A 12,689-nucleotide genomic window follows, 5' to 3' on the forward strand; every position below is an offset into this window, starting at 1 on the left:
GTAGTTGCTGCTTAATTACACTGAAGAGGCTTGACAATCTAATCCACAGCAGAAGCAAGACACACATCTTAAAATGTTCAAAAGATGGTCACTTATTCATAGAAAAGGCCAACATGCTTTGCCCTATGTGCAATCTCCAATTCCAGAAGGCTACTTGGAATCACTTTCTGAAATTTCTGAACCAGGAACTCTGAAGTGATTTACTGGTAACCAGAAACTCCCAACTAATTGACTGGCCAGTAAATGATTTGAGGGGACTAAATACCCTAAAGACACAAAGCTAAACAGGGTCATCCCTAGTTAGTAGATAGATGGGAGACCACCAACCAGGTTGTGTAGGCTATATTTCAGAGGAAGGAACTAGCGAAACCACTTATGAGTATTCCTTGCTTAAGAAAATCCTGTGAAATTTATGTTGTTGCCTTAGGTTGTCAGGCAACTTGAAGGCACATGCACACATACACAAACAGTACACACATACACAAGCAGTAGGCCAGCCTGGTGTAGTGGTTTGAGGACTCCAGGAGACTAGGGCTCAAATCCTTGCTCAGCCATAGAAACCCACTGGTGAACTTGGTCAAGTCACATCTCTCAGCTTTAGAGGAAGGCTGTGGCAACCTCCCTCTGATCAAATCTTGTGAAGAAAACCCTATACAATGGGTCCTCCACATTTGCTTCTTTCCTTCCCCTTTGATGCCTGTGGTGGATACATGGGGAGAAGGCAAGTGCCAGTCACCTTTTATTCTTTTTCTCCCTCCAACCCTTCTGCCCTTTCTCTCATGTGCCTGACACAACTCCTGCATGCCTCACTTTCCCATGAAGGAAGCACAGACAGAGCAGGGGAAGGAGTAAGAGAAGATAAGCCAAAAGAGAACATGTCAGGGGTGGAGGAGAGAAAGAAGTCCTTGCCATGATGACAGCAGCAACTTCAAGCAAAGCCCAAGGGGACCCTGAAAGAAGGCAAAGGGAAACAGGGATCGCCACATAGTTCTTGGTATCTTCTACACCTACACAAAGCCCCCCTGAGGAGGCTGGTGGAAGGGGGAGATGAAGAGAAGACAAAGCAAGGCAAAAGGAGCTGTGTGGTTCCCAGCCTCTTTTCTGACTACTGTCCAACCTCCTCACCTACTTCGCTTCTCTCCCTTTCATGTCTTTCTGTATACACTGATCTTGGCTTCTCTGTTGCACAGAGCCACAAAGCCAGCCAGGGAAACACTAGAGGCTAGAGGAGAAAGGGAGGAGAGCAAAACAGGAGGATGGTTGACAGTAAAGTGAATGAGCAAAATCTTTTTTCTTCTCCCTCTCTCTCTCTCTCTTTTTTTTTTTTTTGGTCACCTTTGTTCCCCTTTTACCTTCTCAAGAAGTGAGTATGTGAGTAGTCCAAAGCGACTCTTTGTAGGAAGAACTGATGAAAGCTTGATCTTTCAGCGCTTGCAAATTATACATACAGGTTCCATTAACTCAAGGAGGTGGCAACTCTTTTGTAGGCAAGCCTAGGGACCACGTGAGAGAACAATCCCAAGCAAGCCTCATCAATGAAAAAGTGGACCCCTCATTGAGTTAATGAAACTCATCTGTAAAGTGTTGAAAGAGTGAGTCATCAAAAGTCAGAGGAACATGTATCATTGAATATTAAAGTTGAGATTGTCCATGCCATTGTATTTCCAATTTCTGTGTATGATTGTGAAAGTTGGACAGTGAAGAAAGCTGACAGGAAGAAAATCAACTCATTTGAAAAGTGCTGGAGAAATTTCTATGAATATTGTAGACTACTAAAAAGACAAGTGAGTCCTAGAGCAAATCAACCCTAAATTCTTCCTAGAAGCCAAGGTGACTAAACTGAGACTGTTGTACTTTGGTCAAATCATGGCAAGACATGACTCACTAGAGAAGACAATAATACTTGGTAAGGCAGTAGACAGTAGGAAAAGTGTAAGACCACATTCCAGATGGATAGACCCAAACAGGGTTGTTTATGATAGGGTGACTTGGAGGTCTCTCATTCATAAGATCACCATAAGTCAAAGTCAACTTGATGGCAGTTAACCAAAAAAAAAAAAAAAAAAAAAGGAAAGAAACACACCATAGTCTGGTTTCTTTCAAATATGAAGAATAAATACAGAAAACAGTCTATTTTAACTTTCACCTATTTGACTTTTCATCAAAATGTATATGCTAAGCAGTTCATATATGCTAGAATCTATGTGCTCCCATCCAATTATTGTTTATTAATGCCAGTCAAGGCAATGATTAATGTTTCTACTTTTTACATTTCCTCCCCTTGCTAATTACATTCTTCCATCCCCAAAATGTATGCAAATATCTGCTAACTGAGGCATCTGATAAAATGGGCTACAGTTTGCAAAAGCTTGTGCCTGATAAAACTAGTTAGTCTTTGGTAGCAGATACTGTTGGGTACGTAAGTGTAGATAACAGATCTTGTTTTTGCTGTGAAAGACTAACATAGCTAGGTCCTTGAAAGCTTTAACAGGTATTACTTCATATAAGAAAAAAAATCAAAGCATGTGCCAAACCAGTATGGAAGATATGTTCCTTAATCCCATCCTTGTACTTTACCACGTGAATCCCTACTACATCCTCATGCATGTAGCTGCTGTTTGTTTCTCTGATAGAATTTACATTGTTTGTTTGTTTCCTTTATTAATTTATTTGTATCCCACCATTCTTCTAGCTCCGGATTCAAGGTGGCTTGCTGCAAGTTAAAAACAAAGGAGACATAGACATATTTGTTTGAAATATCAGTATGCAAAAGGATCTTGTAGCATCTTTGAGACTGAGCAAAAGATATAGCTAAGCTTTCATAGACTTGGTCTATGAAAAGCTTATGCTACAACATCTTTCAGTTAATTTCGAGGGTGCTACAAGATCTCTTTGCATACAGTTAAAAACAAAGTATGGCTAAAACCTATTAATACTGAGAGTTTGAAAGAATAAAACAATTCTGTTTGAAAATACAAGTTAAAAAGTTTGAAAAAACATTTCAAACCTAATCAGGTGCAGACACAGCACACCATATTAAACCTGTACTATACAAGTAAATGTTATTCCTCACTATGGTCATATTTGTGAATAAACAGGTCAAATGCTCATGCCTTAATCCCAAGACAAAAAATAACATTCAGCCTCCCGTCTCTTGTACATTGCCACACACACCACTTACTTCCCCATCTGTCCTACTCCCTCTCTTGCTTCACCTTGACCTCTCACAGTGTATCCCTCCTTGCTTCCTACTCCCTCCCTTGCCTCATCTTGCACTATTGTCGGCCATGAAGCCCCCTGGGTGACCTGAGCAAGTCACACTCTCTCAACCAGATAAGATGGAAGTGGCAAACCCCCTCTGAAGAAAGTTGCCAAGAAAACCCCATGATAGTTTCACCTTAGGGGCACCATAAATTGGAAACCACTTGAAGGCACGCAACAACAAACAAAGTGTGCCCCTTGGTTCCTTCTTGCACACCACTGGTCTCTTCCTCATCTCTCCTACTACCTTGTCTTACCTCACACCCTCGCAATGCACCCATGCTTCTTTCTTGTGCACTGTCACTCTCACTTCTCTCCAACTGAAATTCCCAGGTGGACCTGTTTCTTGCAAAACAATCTGACAGAAGAATGCTTCCATGTTTTGTCCCATATCTCAGCAGCTATAAGGGCTAGAGACATAACTTTTAAAAAAAGGAAACGAAAGCGAAGAAAAAAAGCTTGGAATCCAGGTTTTGTATTCCAAATGGGCACCAGCTGGCATGCCTAGAATCCAAATAAAACCCAGATATCTGGGTGATATGGTAATGCTACCCTAGTAACAGTCTTAGGGGGTCTGAAACATGTGCTGGGATGGCAATAAATTAGAAAGGCTAAACATATAAGGAAAGGCTGAGAGAAACAGTTACATTTTGCCTTTATAAAAGAGCCTTGCAAAATGAGATTACATTTTTAAAACTTGATAATTGAAGAAGAAGGTGCATGTGGTGTTTCCTTTTCTAAAGAGACAAGGAGCAATTGTTCATCAAAACAAGATGAATGGGTTTAATCTCTTAGCAAGGAAAGCATAAGTCAGACATTGACAACTGGAGTTGGTTCCATTGTTTTTGGATGGCAGCTCCCATCACCCCTACCATTGGTGTTGCTGCCTAGGGCTGATGAGAACTGCAATCCAATAACATCTAGAGGATCAGACATACATAGCTGGATCTTTTCCTCATTGCAACAATAGTTCAAAGAAGGATGAAGCTTCCCTTAGAAATTCCTTGTCTCATTCACTACAGAGAGGGTAAGGTTCACATACCCAAGAAGGACCATCCACAATAGTGTGCGTGGCTGCTATCACTGAGTGGAAATGAAAATGAAGAAGGGCAACCATTTTGCATGCTAGCAAATATTGCCAGCAGGCAGTAGAAGAAAGGGGTTAATGGAACAGTATAGCAATAAAAACATCCTACAGGGTCTAGAATGAGCTGCACAGCGAAGAAAGAATCCAACAGAACCCAGAGTGGACTGATGAAGCTCTGAATGTTCCTGTTGTACATTGTAGAAAACCATGTTCGATGCTGTTTTCAGCATACATGCTCCATCCCCCCTGCTGCCTGCCTGTAAGCTCTGTTACAGAAAAGCTCTTTCAGTATCTATTTTTGTTGCTAATACTGTGAGTCCTCTGTAGAACCAAGAAGGCAGTGTTGAGTTGCAAACCACAGGAAATGTGCATTTCCAGGTAATTATCCAAATGTCATTTGGAATTGCTTGGTGAGATGCCAGTATGTATCTCAAAGTGCCTATCACTTGCCCCCGACAATTACCACTTTCTCTTATCTGCAGTGCCTATCTGTCGCTTTGAAGTGATAAAGACTGAAAGTTTTATCTTCAGCATATTAAGTGAAAACTAGGTTCAGGGGAGATATATTCATGTCACCTGCATGTGCGGTTCTTATGAATATTGGGGCCCCTGAAATGAGCTACTTAAATTATTTCAGGCAACAGATGCTCACTGAACACTGTACCACTATCAAATCTCCCCCTTTAAAGGAGACATTTGTTTCTAAAGGTTGTCAAACCCCTATCTGTGCCTGGGGAATGTCAATTTGTCCGATTACTCCTATATCCACCTTAGACTGTACCAAAATCTATATGCATTTCTGTGTAGATATCTTCCCACTCACCTACCCCTTTTTGTTTTGTTTTGTTCCTTTTCTATTGTTAATGATTACCATAACTTAATAGTTTTCTATTAAAAACTTATCAATTTTTGTTCATTGTTTTTTAAAGTGGGGTGAAGTTACACATTTCAAAATCCCATTAACTTGCAAGGCTGATCAGCAGCATTGCTAACCCTAAGAGGACTAGATAAAGACTCCTATACTGTGAGAGACACATGGAAAGGGAAGGGGAAAGAAAGGAAATCCTGGGCCTAGATAGATAAGGGAATTGAATTTGGGGAATACTGAAGGTCCTGGGTGAAAGAACAAACTACTTCAGGCGAGCCAGTTCCCATGACAAGTGCAAAATTCTCTTAGTCCCAACTTGGCAGTTGATACAATCACCCTTATCCTGCTACTACAAACCATCAATCATTCTTTCTCCATGCACAGATATCCCTAAGGAATCCTTGGAAATTTAAAATAAAGGTCAGACATGCAGAAAGAAAGAAAGAAAGAGGAAGATACAGAGATTCATGAACGATGGAGGCTAACGAATGTGATGTCATTTCCAATTTCTTTCTACTGTAATTTACATAATATGTGCACAGTTGTGTGCATGGTTCAGGCATCTTCCCCTCCACACAACAGTTCTGGTGCAGAGAGATACTTCATACTCTTATCACTTAGAATTTGATTGTGGGGAGTTTGGCAGGTTTCTATTGCATAGGAGGAAAGACAGGCACCAAAGCTTCCTCTTCACATAAATCACATTATGGGAGCCTGAATAGAAAAGGGCAGTGGAGCTGTAGTGGTAACTCAGTCCACAAGCTGATACAGCTTTCCTGCCTCTGATGTTAACATATTGGGTATGGATGTCTGAGGAGGGAAAGTCTTCAGAGATGGAGCTGTATGCAATCTTGAATTCCAACCACATAGGGTTCCCACCACGTTGTTGTTATATGCCTTCAAATTGATTGACTTATGGCAACCACATCACACAGTTTTCTTGGCAGGTTTTTCCCCCCCAGAAAAGATTTCCATTGTCTGTGGCTGAAAGAGTGTGGCTTGCCCATGCTCACCTAGTGGGTTTCCATGGCTGAGCAATGGTTCAAACCCTGCTCTCCCAGAGTGATAGAATCATAGAGTTGGCAGAGATCACAAGTGCCATCATGTCCAACCCCCTGCCATGCAGGAACTCACATTCAAAGCACCCCCTGACAGATGGCCATCTAGCTTCTGATTAAACACCTCCAAAGAAGGTCTAAGGGACTGTGTTCTACCGTTGAACAGCCCTTATTGTCAGGAAGTTCCTTCTAATATTTAGGTAGAATCTCTTTTCCTGCAGCTTGCATCTATTGTTCTGGGCCCTATTCTCTAGAGCAGCAGAAAACAAGCTTGCTCCATCCTCAATATGACATCCCTTCAAATACTTAAACAAGGCTGTCACATCACCTCTTAACCATCTTCTCCAGGCTAAACCTACCCAGCTCCCTACTTCTCTCCTTGTAGGGCATGGTTTCCAGACCCTTCACCGTTTTGGTTGCCCTTCTCTGGACACGTTCCAGCTTCTCAACATCCTTTTTGAATTGTGGTGCCCAGAACTGGAGCTATCTGGCTCTTTTACCCCTAGGTAAGCCTGTATGTCTAGGGTTCTCTTTTTCAGATTTCTGTGTTCAACAAATTGGCACTACAGGTCAGGATGAAGAATATGTGTGCCTTCATGTGATTGATGTGTGAAAGAGGGGAAGCTTATTCTTCTTTTGGCCCAGCAGATAAGAGACCAACAGTATAAGCTGCTTAACTTTCAAAACAATTCAAACAGATGGTCCCATGTCTTAAAAGATATATTTAAATAACTTAGGAATGATACAGAAGTGCACTCAAGATAATATTCCCTTCAAATTTATGGAACGATGGAAGAAACTAAACAAAATACTAGTCGTTCTAAAATGGGGATCAACCCCTCATTGCACACTGGATATGAGAGCTTGTACAGAGGAACCACTGAAGGCCTGTATACTTTTAAGTAATGTTACTGGCCCTCTTATGTGTGTTAGTTTACCAGTTGCACAACTCAAATCTGCACAGACAAAACAAGGAAGAAAAGCAGGTTGTGTATGTGCATCTCTCCTTTGTGTGGCACCTAGGCACTCTGACAGGCCGCCCAGTTTCTCCATTGCTGCTGACAATTTGCTTTTGGCCTTGTTAGCATAGTAAAAAGAACTCTTCTCTGAGTTAACCATGAAGAGGATGAAACTCCCTTTATTGAGAAACATGGTAATAATCCCAGCCCTTTAATAGGTTCTGAAAGTTTTGCTAGGCTAGGCAAGTCCAGAGTTTAGTACAAGTCAACAGACGAAAAAGCTAAAGATAAGCAAGCTGGTCTTTCATATGGGCTTTGTTTTGCTTTGTTATATGATCAGTACCAAGACATCTTGGAAACAACACCACCAGCTGAAAGTTCAAATTGAGAGGTACTCCCAAGGGCATCGTAGATGAAATGTCAGATGTTTAGAGGTTTGATGAAAATATTAAGCTGTCTACAGCCAGGCACAGCAAGCATGCTTGGAATTGTCATTTTATAACCTGAGAAAGAACTTGATAAAGAGTCTTTCCTACCAGAGCTTTTGCATCACTTCCTCTACATCCTGATACAGAGATGGTTCTGCCATTAGGAAGACTCAGACACCCACAGATGGTTTGCTGCTGAGGATTAGGGACCAGGCAAACCTGTGTGTGCCATATTGTCTGCATTAAACTGCCTAAGCCACTTAACTGCCCTCAAGAGAGAGATACCAAAAGTCAGTCTCATTGACTTCTCTCTTTTTAAAAATAAAAAAATTAATCCCTGCATTGGGAATTAACATATCAATAGAAGACATTCCTGCAAACAGACTTAAAATGTTAAAAAACATCAAACAAAAGGGGGAAAAGAGTCACCCCATCTCAGGGGTGGGGTGTGGGATGGAGATCCACTTTCAGCAGGGCTGGTGGAGTGACACTCCTCACAATAGCAAGGGCAAGTACATTTCTAGCAATAGCACTGATACTGCTTAGCAGTGAACTAACACTCCCTAAGCGGTTTACAGTGTGTAAGCCAATTGCCCCGAATAAGCTGGGTACTCATTTTACTGACCTATGAAAGGATGGAATTCTGAATGGACCCTGGAGCCCTGCCTGGGATCGAACTCACAACCTTGTGGCTGTGAGTGGCTGCAGAACTGGCATTTAACCACTGTGCTACCAGACTCTGTAATGGTTGACTTCTCAATGCCCTTGCCACCCTGTGCTTCAAATGTCCTGGTATCTTGGGCAACTTTTTCTTGGTAGTAGCTCTCCTCTTTCTCCCCCAGCTGTCTTTCCTGCTCTGGTCATGGTATGCTACTAGCCTTGGATCACAGCAGTGCAGGCAGAGTGTTAAGGAATGAAAACACAGAGGGGTTTTTTAAAAAATCATCTGAAAAGGCTTTGAGTTTTCCACCACAGCTAAGATGTGGATATGCTCAAGGTGATAAAATGTTTATTGGGTGTAGGAGACTCCTGGCAATGCCAGGGATTTTCAGGATAAATGCCCCCCCCCCCCCCAATTGATCGAATGGCTTTTCTCAGTAATAAGCCTCTGTTTAGTCTTGTTGACAGGGCAAACCCTTAACCGTTTTAACACATTATCAGATTTCATGCCTGGCTTGAGTGACACCTCTTCTTCAATTTTTGGGCTCAGCAACAATGATACGGGATTTAGTTCTGGCCTTTGGGGCAAAGATTCCTGTGACTGAACTCTCTAAGCAAAGGGCAGCTCCAAACGGTCTGCAGAGTGTCTCAAACAATTGCCAACACACTTTCCTGTCAGTTTTTCAGCTGAGAAAAAGAGAAGAAGACTCCAGACAAGGAAGAGCATTTTCAGAGTGAGGGTGCAGAGGAGGAGGAAATGCATTCCATAAGACATATATTCCTATCTTGAAGTTGATCTTCCACTTACCCAACAAACTCATATATTTAAAAGTGTTTACTGTGGATTTTATTTTTAATACGTTTTAATTAAATACAGCAGTGGTACCAAAAGTGCTTTGCTTTTTTTCTCCTTTAACATAAGAGATTTTGGTTCAGTTGAAACATTCAAAGAGCTTGATTCATTTTTAGATGGAACTCAAGGAGACAATCTCTTCCTTAATTATTATTGCAGTCCTCTTTACTAGGCTGGGAAATAAGGAAACCACACTATCCTGGTACTAAGCCATAAGAAATTACCAGTTTGCCCATGCATCACTTTCTGAGTCTAGACACAGAGGGATGGGAATGTTGTTATGGTTTTACACATCCATAACTGACCACTGTGAGTTCCCAGACTACCCAAATTCTTCCAGGCTGTGTAACAGATAGAGACCCAGACACAGCTCTTCTTGCTTTCCACTCCAGCTGGACACTTCAGTTTCCTCTGCAGTCCTTTGGAGTTATGCAAGCATAGCATTACACAAGGAGTATAAACTGGGAGAACTGAACTAAATATGAAAGCTGTTTCCCCATGAAGTTTTCTTTCAGTCCCCAAATTTCTAGCATTGTTGTAGAAATTTGTAGAAACTTCAGTTGAGCATTTGAAAATACAGTTTAGACATTCAGTGAAAAAGAGCAAGTAAAGTTACCAAGGGAGCACAAACAGAGCAGGTGCAAGAGTTCTGGGTATTTATCAGTATCCTACTCTGCAATGCTAGAAATTTGGGGATTTGAAACAGTGATAAATGAGCTGGACGATATATGGTGGAAACCTCAGAGGAAGAAAATAGCTAAATTCTACAAAATTCTACTTAAAAGGGAGTTGGAAAAATAAACGATAAGGGAAAATATGATAAGATGGGCGCAAGACATTGGTCACCCAATAACATATGAAAAATGGCAAAAAGCGTGGGGAAAAACAAATAGCTTTATGGCATCACAAACATTAAAGGAGAACTATTTAAAGATTTCAAATAGATGGTATTTTACCCCGTCAAAAATCAATTTTTTTAATAAAATACCAAACTTAAAGTGTTGGAGATGTGAGAAAGGCGAGGGTACATTATTTCACATGTGGTGGTCTTGCAAGAAGGTTAAATTTTTTTGGCTTAGAATACATACAGCAATTCAAAAAGCATTTTCTATTCAGTTTAATATATCTCCTGAGTTTTATCTATTGAACATGTTACCAGATATGGATAAAAAGAAAGAAAAACCCATTGGAGAGTGTTGTTATATTTAGCTATGGCGGCAAGACTTGTAATTGCAAAAAACTGGAAAAATAACAATTGAAGATTGAAGATTGGATGCTAAAAACTCAAGAGCTCAAAGAAATGGATAGGCTCACAAAACTACTAAATAATAAACCTGAACATGTCTTGAATGAAGAATGGTACCCGGTGTCACAAATGTGGGATAAGGCATTTGATGTCAAAGAAGACTTATTATTAGGATAAACCTATGTTGTAATCGGAGACAAAGAGATATTACGGATATGATTTATATAGCAATGTTAACAATATAGGGGAGGTTTATATTGGCCTGTGCTATTGTTTTTCTCTTTTTTTCCTTTTTTGCATTCTTTGTTTTGTTATTTTTTTTCACTCTCTTTATATGTAGAAATTATATATTGTATTGTGTATATTATTGAAATAAAAAAAGAAAAAGAAAAAAAAGAAATTTGGGGATGAGGGGGCAGAATTTTTATAGGGGAGGGCTATGCCTTCATTTTGCTCCCCTCCCTGCAGATATATACTCGCTATACGCTGTGCTGGCTTTCAACTAGCATCTCAGCAAGTATGTTGTGTACTATTGAACAGTAACACCCATGTTGAATTCATTGGTGCTTACTTTCAGAAATGATCAAATATTACAAACTTGTGATGTATTTTTATGACAGGTATGAGCATAAGGGCTTTAGCTGCACATTCCTGAAATAGCACCATGTATCCATCAGTGTGTGTCAAAGCAAGCAAAGGAAAAAGAATGCATTAGAAATTTTGTTTGTAATCAAGTTTAGCAATTCTGTGGGGACAAATTGTTTTTGTCTATGTGAGTGTCAATCTTTTATTCAGTCTCTAGTGTCCTCCAGGACTCAGTTCTCAGGAGCCATTAGAATTAGTAGAAGTATGCTGCATATATTTCAAATAAAATCATGCAAACAACTTAGTGATTCAGATTATTTTTTCAAATATTCCCAATGATAAAACTTCAAAAGAAGGCCAGGTGTTTTAAAAAGAAAAATGCACTTCAGATTTAGAATACCCTACAATAATCTGCAATTGAGTGGATCCAGACAGAAAATGATCCTAATACTTTTGAAATAGTTGCGAGTCCCTTCTCTTGCTATCCAGAACACCTGATGGAACTTGGAAGAAGGACATGCATTAAAGACCAAGCTGTAGAAATGTACTAGGTTTCTGGTTAATGCATTTTTATCATTTTAAACCCTGCATTATTCCTCGTGATTGCTCCAGCAGTTTCTCATAAACTATCGAGTGCCACATTAGTCCTTGAGCATAAGAATTACATTGTTCCCATTTTGTTCTTAGGCCATGCTGTGCAAGTGCTGATGTATTATTCAGATTTGGCTGAATTATGTTTTGATTTGACAGGGACTGCGAGCTCATAGAAATCCTGAAGAGGCCTTTATCAGGAAAGCAGAAAACAGGCCCTCTTTTTTTAATGATTCACATCTTAATATAAGGGCTTGTAGCTACATGCCCAGCAAAGATACCAGTATATGCATTACACCACTGATGTCTGATATATGTAGTAGGTAAATATACTCTGTGTGTGTCTGCGTTTGTATGTGTGTGTGTGCACAAACTTTTCCTCATGCCCTACAGCTTCTGCAAGGTTTCAGGGAATGATGTGGCACATCTCTGGTGTCATGCACTTTTGTCAGTTCCAGAAGCAGAATGAAAGCTATGAGTTGGGACACCCAAGATCCTGTACAGTATTGCAAATGACATTGAGATACACTTTTGAGATCATGCTTGACAGCTGCTTGGGGTAGTGATGTGTCTAGCTCCAGCTCTATTTTATTTATCTTCTTTTTCTGCTGATTTTCTTCTCAATACTGGAAGAAAAGAGGAGATGCAGGAACGAGGCCAAATGAAGTGCTGCTGATTTTCAAAATGAGCCCGCAAGCTGCCCACAACTGCTTAAAAGAGATATTCTAGATTTCTTAAGACACTAAGAATATTATATATATGAATGAGGAGACACATATTCAAGGAAAGACTTTGGTGGCCAACCTGCACAGTTCTTCTGACTATGCTGTAGACCATTTTGGCTAAGGGCAGTACAGGAGCTGACTAATTTAACTATGTGATGTGTTACAAAATAAAATAAAATCTTTTTGTGTGGCCAATTTTCTACATCTGGTCTGTTCAACGGACTGCAAGAGAGCCAAAAATGGGTGGCAGGGAAGAAAACAAAGTTGGATGTGGCTAGAAGTAGATTTTGGTATTCAATAGCAAAAATTTAAATAGTGCATCAGGAAGGGGGATTGCAACCTGTTTAAACAGTGAGTTGTCTCTCCTG

The 12,689-nt window shown here is 40.3% G+C and overlaps 1 protein-coding gene across 2 annotated transcripts in view; it reads left to right on the forward strand.

Moving 5' to 3' along the window:
* Nucleotides 1-11,636, forward strand: part of LOC149314589 (tripartite motif-containing protein 44-like) — a 161,208-nt gene extending 149,572 nt beyond the window's left edge. Inside the window, exons 6-7 of one of the 2 annotated variants that reach the window (XR_016280939.1) lie at nt 5-206; nt 6,660-11,636. The gene's annotated coding sequence lies outside the window, so the exon portion shown is untranslated. Of the gene's footprint in view, nt 1-4; nt 2,271-6,659 lie in introns of those variants that run through there. The other variant, XM_089521437.1, reaches the window with a different exon arrangement.
* The last annotated feature ends 1,053 nt before the right edge of the window (nt 11,637-12,689 follow it).

Source organism: Sceloporus occidentalis, unplaced genomic scaffold, assembly GCF_023333645.1.
Source record: "Sceloporus occidentalis isolate IW3139 unplaced genomic scaffold, rSceOcc1.0.p SCAF_4, whole genome shotgun sequence".
Classification (NCBI taxonomy): Eukaryota; Metazoa; Chordata; class Lepidosauria; order Squamata; family Phrynosomatidae; genus Sceloporus; species Sceloporus occidentalis.